Source organism: Trichosurus vulpecula, chromosome 5, assembly GCF_011100635.1.
Source record: "Trichosurus vulpecula isolate mTriVul1 chromosome 5, mTriVul1.pri, whole genome shotgun sequence".
Classification (NCBI taxonomy): Eukaryota; Metazoa; Chordata; class Mammalia; order Diprotodontia; family Phalangeridae; genus Trichosurus; species Trichosurus vulpecula.
This window is the reverse complement of record NC_050577.1, coordinates 232,882,625-232,891,868: the sequence shown is the minus strand read 5'-3', so window position 1 is coordinate 232,891,868 and position 9,244 is coordinate 232,882,625.

Sequence of the window (9,244 nt, the reverse complement as noted above, 5' to 3'; positions counted from 1 at the left end):
TCCTCTTTCTCACCTCTTCATCTTTAGGAATATTTTATTTTTTCTCATGTACATGTAAAAACAACTTTTAACTCTCATTTAAAAAAACTGAGTTCTAAATTCCCTCCCACCTTCCTTTACTCCCTCCTCCAGAAAGAAAACACTTTAAGATAGATTATACATGTGCAGTTATGCAAAATATATTTCTATTATTCCCTCTTTGATCTCTCTTTCTCACACTTTCATTTTTTGGAGATCATTCCAGCATGATCAACCCACACAATGCCCTCTTCCTATGTAATGTCCTTATAACTGCCCTGATAATGATAAAGTTCCTAGGAGATTACAAATATCCTCTTCCCATTTATGAACATAAACAGTTTAACATTATTGAATTCCTCATGATTTTTATTTCATGTCCACCTTTTTATACTTTTCTTGAGCCTCATATTTGAAGGTCAAATTTTCTATTCAACTCCATTCTATTAATCAGGAATGTTTAAAAGTTCTTTATTTCATTAAATAGCCATTTCCCCCCAGAAGTATTACACTCGGTTTTTTCTGGATAGGTTATTTTTGGTTGCAATATTAACTCCTTTGCCTTCTGGAATATAAAACTCCAAATGCTTCACTCTTTTAACATGGAAGCTAATAAATCTAGTGTGATCCTGTTTGTGACTCCAGGATATTTGAATGTTTACTTTCAGGCTGTTCGCAATATTTTCTTCTTGACTTGGGATCTCTGGAATTTGACTATGATATTCCTTGACTTTTCATTTTGGGATGTCTTGCTGGAGGTGGTTATTGAATTTGTTCAATTTCAGTTTTACCCTCTGGTTCTAACATATTGGAGCACTTTTCCCTTATAATTTCTTTAAATATTATGTCTAGGCTCCTTTTTTTTTTTTGATTGAGGCTTTCAGGTAATTCAATGATTCTTAAATTGTTCTCTTCAGTCTATTTCTAAGCCAGTTGTTCTGATGAGATATTTCATGTTTTCTTCTTTATATTATTTTGAATTTATTTTATTGTTTATTGATGTCTTATGGAGTCATTAGCTTCCATTTACCCAATTCTATTTTTTTAAGTAATTATTTCCTTTGGTGAGCATTTGCACCTATTTTCCCATGTGTCCATTAAGAGGTCAGTTTCTTCAGTGAATTTTTGTCTCCCTTTTACATTTGGCCAATTCTGTTTTTGTTTTAAGGTGCTGTTTTTCCAGTATTTTTTCTGTGCCTCTTTTACCAAGCTGTTAATTCTCTTTTCATTATTTTCCTGCTTCACTCTCATTTTTTCCCTAATTTTTCTTCTACCACTCTTAGTTCTTTCTTTAACTCTTTCAGGAATTTTGATTGGGCTTTGGGGTCCAATTAGCATTCTTCTTTGAGACTTTACTTGTAGTTTTTTCCACATTGTTGTCTCCTTCTAAGATAATGTCTTGATCTTCCTTGACACTGTAGTAGCTTTTTATATTCGAGTTCTTTTGTTCGTTTGTTTGTTTACTCCTTTTTCCTGCCTATTTCTTGATATTGAACCTTTTTGTTAAAGTAGGGGTCTGCTAATCTGGGGGTGTAGCAGCATTGTCCCACACTTCAAATGTTTTCATGCTGCTGTTTCTAGAGTTAATTTTGGAAGCCTGCAGGTTTTTGGTGCTTCCGAGTTGGTGTTATCTGGGGAGAGGTGTGGTCATTGCTCTCCTGCTCTGCCCTTTGGTCTTTTCTCAGGAAGGGCCCCTTGTTCCCCTACAGCTGAAAGCTATAGTGTTCCTCTCTGGCTTGAAATGTAACCAGGGCCCCTGCTTTCTAGTGATCAACCACAAGCTCTCCTCTATGCCTTAGAATGGTGACACAGTTGCTAATGGACAATAGAATTGCCCACCAGCACCAGCTGCACCCAGTGCCAGCAAAGTATCTCTTACAATCTCTTTTTGACCCCCTTAATGTCTCTGGGTGGAGAGCTCTCAAAGCTGCTGCCACTGTCTAGGCTTTTTTCAACACTCGTTGCTAGCATTGCTATTGCACTCCAAACCAGCTCCCAACCCAGGGTCTCAAACCTCTCCTGCTCATCTCTTAATTTGTCTTTGGCTGGAAAAATACCTCACTCTGACCTTTTGTTGACTGTTACTGAAAAATTTGACTTGAGGAGTTATTTTAAAGTTGTTTGGAGTGGAATGTTGGGAGAGTTAAGCTGGGTTGTTATCTGTACTCTACCATCTGGGCTCTGTCCCGCATTTCATTGTCTTTGTAATGTCTCCTTACATTTTGTAATTTCATCAAGTGGGTTGGAAGGATTCAATTGATCAGAGATCTAATGATCAACCCTATCCCTTATACATTTATTTTTGTATAGGTATTTTATATATACATAACATACCTACATGCATATACATACATGTACATGCATACGTATACAGGTATGTATGTGTTTGTATATGCGTATACACACATACACGTATATGTACATATACATATATACACATACATCTGTGTGTATATGTATATACATATATGCATACATACACACATATGTATGTACATATGTGTATATACACATGTATATACATATATACACATACACACTATATACATATGTACATATATACATATACAATTTAAATAACTCATTTAGGCACCTACCTCACACCTGGAAACTGATTGGTGACACATTAGATAGTGTGAATTTAGTCCATTTCTTTGTAGTTTGTATCACTGGCCCCTTTAATATTGTAGGATGGAACTATTTTCCTGTATTTTACAGGATAAGAATAATAACTCCTAGAGCACTTTAAGATTTTAAAATATTTTCTTCACAATATTCTATGTGATGGATAAAATGAGAATTATTATACCATTTCAGAGTGAGGGAACTTAGAGGGGTTAAGTGAGTTGTTTAAGTCACCGGGATGTTAAATGATGGAGCCAGGACATTTTACTTCAAATCCAAATGTCCTTTGCCTACAATACTTGAATTCTAATACCCCAGTATAAATTTAAGGAGGCTTTTCCTCCTTGAGTTTATGACAACCTCAGTGTCATCATTTGGGAAATGAGACTGATAGGTCCTGATTCCACAGTGAAATAGGAAAATAATATTCTCAGAGGGTAGAGTGAATTGAGGAAAAGGAGTCATTTGGATTCCATTTAGTAAATTATCATAAGGGACAATTTGCTCTCTTGGACTAACATTCAATACTTTTTTTTATTCTCGCAGGGGATATTCTGCTTCTTTGGGTTCATGGCAGCAACTGCCTAATTTACCATATCTTACACTCCTCTATTGTACTTGTTTTAAGCAAATGCTCTGTTCTATCGTTTAGTAAGTAAACTGAGGTATAAATGCTAAATAATTGATTGCAGTTTATGCTGTGCATGAGAGTTCTATTCAGAATCCAAAAAAAAAAAAAAACCCTCTCCTTAGAGTGGATCATTTTCCATCTAATATGATTTTAACAGAGAACATTTAGAATAATACATAGAAAAAAAATCTGAATTTTGTTTTTATACTGGAACATATTTCCCTAGTGTTTATATGGAATGAGAATTGTGAATTCCAATTTTTGACTGCCATTAAAAATTATTGGATGCAATTTGAACATTCAGGTGGTCCATCTGTAAGCCTTAACACCAGTTATTTGGATGGCTCACCTCCTGATCCAAGGATGCATGCTTACTCTATATGATATATTTTATAACACTTCTTTAAAGCAAATTATTGTTGGTAATATGCTACAGCCTGTTTATGCCCATCACATATCTTTTCATTGTCCTTTATTTTGCAAAATAGCCTGCAACCGTAATTCTTCTAAGAGTCAGGTTCATGGCCAGATACAATCACTAGAAGAGTACATTAAGTCCCCATGATTTTTCAGGTGTGCAAAACCTAGTTTGTTACCTACATTTGCCCATGGATATTGCAACTGCTCTGTAGGTTTTTTTTAATTTATTTTTTATTATTTAATATTTTTAGTTTTCAACATTGATTTTTACAAGATTTTGAGTTACAAATTTTCTCCCCATTTCTACCCTCCCCCCCATGGCATATATTCTGATTGCCCCTTTCCTTAGTCTGCACTCCCTTCTGTCATCTCACTCCCTCCCCAATCCCCTTTCACCTTACTTTCTTGTAGGGCAAGATAGATTTCTATGCCTCATTGCCTGTATATCTTATTTCCCAGTTGCATGTGAAAACAACTTTTTTTGAGCATTTATTTTTAGAAGTTCAAGTTCCACATTTTCTCCCTTCTTCCCTCCCCACCCACCCTTCTTGAGAAGGCAAGCAATTTAACATAGGCCACATATGTATCATTATGCAAAACACTTCCATAATAGTCATGTTGTGAAAAACTAACTATATTTCCTTCCATCTTATCTTATCCCACTGTATTCAGTTTTCTCCCTTGACCCTGTCTGTTTTCAGAAGTGTTTGCCCTCCCTTCTATCATTCCCCCTCTTATCCCCTTCCCCCCTACTTTCCTGTAGGGTGAGTTACCCAATTGAGTGGATACATTATTCCCTCCTTAAGTCAAATCCGATGAGAGCAAGATTCGTTCATTCCCTTTCACCTGTCCCCTCTTCACTTCCATTATAACTGCTTTTCCTCGCCACTTTTATGTGAGATAATTTACCCCATTCTATCTCTCCCTTTCTCCTTCTCCCAATATAGTTGTCTCTCATCCCTTAATTTTTTTATATGTCATCACTTCATATTCAACTCACAACTTACCCTGTGCTGTCTATCTACATCTATGTCTATATCTATGTCTATATGTATATGTATATGTATATGTATATGTATATGTATATGTATATCTATATCATCCCTTCAACTACCCTAATACTGAGAAAGGACTCATGAGTTACATATATCATCTTTCCACGTAGGAATATAAACAAAGCAGTTCAACTTTAGTAATGCCCTTATGATTTCTCTTTCTTGTTTACATTTTCATGCTTCTCTTGATTCTTGTATTTGAAAGTCAAATTCTATTCAGCTCTGGCCTTTTCATCAAAGTCCTCTATTTTACTGAAAATCCACATTTTGCCTTGGAGTATTATGCTCAGTTTGCTGGGTAGTGATTCTTGGTTTTAATCCTAGCTTCTCCGACCTCTGGAATATCATATTCCATGCCCTTGGATCCTTTAATGTAGAAGCTGCTAGATCTTGTCTTATCCTGATTGTATTTCCACAATACTTGAATTGTTTTTTTTTTTCTGGCAGCTTACAATATTTTCTCCTTGATCTGGGAACTCTGGAATTTGGCTACAATATTCCTAGGAGTTTTGTTTTTAGTATCTTTTTCAAGAGATGATCAGTGTAGTCTTTCAATTTCTATTTTGCCCTGTGGCTCTAGAATATCAGGCCAGTTTTCCTAGATAATTTCTTGAAAGATAATATCTAGACTCTTTTTTTGATCGTGGCTTTCAGGTAGTCCAATAATTTTAAAATTATCTCTCCTGGATCTATTCTCCAGGTCAGTGGTTTTTCCAATGAGATATTTCACATTGTCTTCCATTTTTTCATTCTTTTGGTTCTGTTTTATAATACCTTGATTTCTCATAAAGTCACTAGCTTCTACTTACTTCTTTGTAATTTTTAAGGGAGTATTTCCTTCACTGGTCTTTTGGACCTCCTTTTTCATTTGTCTAATTCTGCCTTTTAAGCTATTCTTCTCCTTATTAGTTTTTTGGAGCTCTTTTGCAATTTGGGTTAGTCTATTTTTTAAGGTGTTATTTTCTTCAGTATTTTTTGGGTCTCCTTTAGCAAGTCATTGGCTTGTTTTTCATGATTTTCTTGCATCACTTTCATTTCTCTTCCCATTTTTTCCTGTACTTCTCTAATTTGAGCTCTCCCATGGCCTGAGACCAATTCATATTTTTCTTGGAGGCTTTTGATGCAGGCTTTTTTTTTTTTTACTTTGTTGACTTCTTCTGGCTTAATGTTTTGATCTTCTTTGTCACAAAAAGATATTCTATAGTCTGAGTCCTTTTACGCTGCTTGCTCATCTTCCAAGCCAATTACTTGACTTTTGAGCTTTTTGTCAGCGTATGAGTGCTTTCAGAGTTAAGAGTGCTTTGTCCCAAGCTTCAGGGGTTTTGCGCTGCTTTCAGAGGTGCTTCTACTCCACAGTCACCACAATCTTTCTCTACCAGCACTCCTCTTCCCTTAAGAACTTCCAACCAGGACTTTGACCCAGCCCCAAGCAAGGCAAGGCAAGAGAACCCTGCCTCTGCACTTCCACTCTGATCTGCAGCTTGATTCCTCCCACAGCATGTGGGCCAGGGGCTCTGGAAGCAGCTGCTGCTGGAGATCTGGAAGCAGCTGCCAGAGCTTCCTGTTGTTGTTGTGGCACCACTTCCACCACCCTTGGGCTTGGGGCCCAACCATGCACTTCCCTCATCCAGATCCAGCAGTTTTCCCATTGATTTGCTCCATTGTGGGTTGAGAAGTCTGATAACTGCTCCCTCTGTAGTTTTAATAGGTTGTTTGAGGCATAAGGTCATTAAATGTTTTGTCTGTGGTCACTCACTTGTCAAAGGCAGAATTTGGACCTGTTTTTTCCCTGACTTCAAGCCAGTGCTCTAAAATATTCTCCTCTTTAACTTTTTCCCACAGAGAATATTGACATTATAAAAGTGAACTTCTTTGGCATCAAGCAGTTTGATATCATTGAAATAATCACACAGGTTCTCAAAACTAATCTAATCTCTTCTTTCTATTAAATTATATCCCCAGTTTATTGCCTAACTGCTGCAACTGTTTTAGGTCTCTGTTGTGATGAACATATTCAAGGTATTAACCACCTACATGTCCTAATCTGTACAATATGATTTGCCCCTTCAATTTAGTTTTTATTGTGTGAATTCCTGAGCCAATTTACTTTGATTAAATATGGACACCATTTAAAACCTCTATAACCTTATAGGACTCTGATCCATCTAATGTCATTCAAAAACAAGATCCATTGTAGAAGCCCCTCCTCTGCTAATAGGAAATCTTCTTTTTATTTTTTTTCATTAGGACATTGATGCTAGTGTAGTGAAAGCTCTGGGGACAAAATTTGAAATTCCCATTCACAATGGCAGGTTGGGTACACAGGTTTGGTACTACTTATTTTCTCCTCAGAGTTCAAGAGGAAATTTTAAGATGTTGGAGGTGGTGTAGTTTTCTAATATTATGGTGACATTTCTCCATCAATTATTACTTATTACCAATTAGCCAACCATATTTAATTAGATTTTACTTAATGATCTTTTCTAAGTTGTTATAGTAAGAGCAGTTAGTATAAAAACTACCCTCCCCCAAAATCTAGGACAGTATCTCTCATAACTGCACGTAAAGTCAAGGGGCAATTTGACTCAAGCTTAATTGCTCATGTGACAAAGCAGTAACTCATAGTTCCTGGTTACTAGATGACCTTTCCTCTATATAGGGAAGGCCAATGAAATTCCCTTTAGGGGTGTAATAGCTTTTGGCTGGATTCCTTGTAGAGGTATGAAACTGACATTCCTCAGTGTGTCTAGTTTATCTTCAGCTCCTGATGTAGAAACTTCCATCAGACACTGTGGTTCCTGTGACACTGCCAAGATAGACATGGAGATACCAGAATCTTTTGACCTTTGAAAATTTACAAGTTAATATTTTGGTTAAAGTAGGGGGAAAAAGAAAGAAGATACTTTTCACTTGAATCCCAAGAAATTCCTTTTTCTTAATTTGGATGGAAATACCATGACAAATGATTTCACCCATTACTCCAATGCTTTGCTTCTGAACTGGTTTCTTAGTTCATAGAAACTACCCTGAAATGACTGTGTCTCTTTAGCCAAAAAAACACATTTGCTATGTGACATTATTTCATTTCAATCACTTGGTTTCACACCCTAGATTAAAATAGATTAGAATGTTTTGCACCTAGTTTTAGTGCCTATGATTATTTGATTCTTTCAATTGATGTTTTTTCACATGATAAAAACTTAGAATATCTTATTAGCTAATTCATTTGGTGGGGATGGTAGGTATGATTGATTGTTTCAACTGACCCCCACCCTTTCAATAGAATCATAGGATCAAGAGCTAAAAGGGGATTTAGAATTCCTAGGTTAATATTTTTGCTGCTAGAAGGAATTTTAGAGACCATTTACTGCAACTTTATTTTTACTGAAGTCTACCTAACTTGTCTAAGTTCATAGAGGCATTAAATAGCAGAGCTAGATTTAAAACCCTCTGATTCTGTTAGGCAGTCTCAGATGTCATAGAGTTAGCAACTAATCCCCCACTCCCATACAGATTAAGAAAAAAAAAGCAAGCAAACTAAGGCCTAGAGAGGTGAAGCAATTTGTCCAGTGGGATATTGTTTGTTGAAGATCAATTCCAATGAAAGTTAGGTTCAATTTTCTTCAGTATTTTTTGTGCCTCTTTTACTGAGCTGTTAATTCTCTTTTCATAATTTTCTTGCATCACTCTCATTTCTTTTCCTAACTTTTCCTCTACCACTCTTCTTTAATTATTTTGGGATTTCTTGTTGGGCTTGTGTCCAATTCACATTTTTTTTTCTTTTGAGGCTTTACTTATAGCTATTTTCACATTGTTGTCATCTTCTGAGTTTGTGTCTTAATCTTCCCTAACATTATAGTAGTCAGAATCTCATTGTTATTCCTTTTTCTCATTTTTTCTAAGCTATTTCTTGACTTTGACCTTTATGTTAAAGTTGGCCTCTGCTCACCTGAGGTTGGAGAGGCACTGTTCCAAGCTTTAGATTTCTGTGTGCTGCTGTTCTCAGAGCTAGTTTTGGGGGTCTGCAAATTTCCAAATGGATGTTTTCCTGAGGGAGGTGTGGTCATTGCTCTACTCGTCTGTGCTCTGGTCTTTACCCAGCAAAGTCTCTCTCTCCTGCAGCCCCAAGCACTAATGCTCCTCTCTACCTTGGATTATAACCAGGGCCCCTGCTTCTTTGTGCTAGACCACAAGCACTCCTCTCCACCCTGGAACTGTGACCTATAACTACATATGGGTGATAGAATTGCCAAAGAGCACCTGGTCCTACGCCCAGCGTAAGCTCACACTCCCGTATAATTGCTTGCTGACCAGTTGTCTGATCCCTTTACCATCTCTGAGCTGAGAGCTCTTGAAGCTGCTGCTGCTGCCCCTGTTGCAGCCTCAGAGGCTCGCTGCTGGTGCTACCACTGCCTATGTCCCAGGCAGGTGCCCAACCTCATGTCTCAGATATCTTCTTCTGGCCTCCTCATTTGTCTTGAGGTGGAAAAAATGT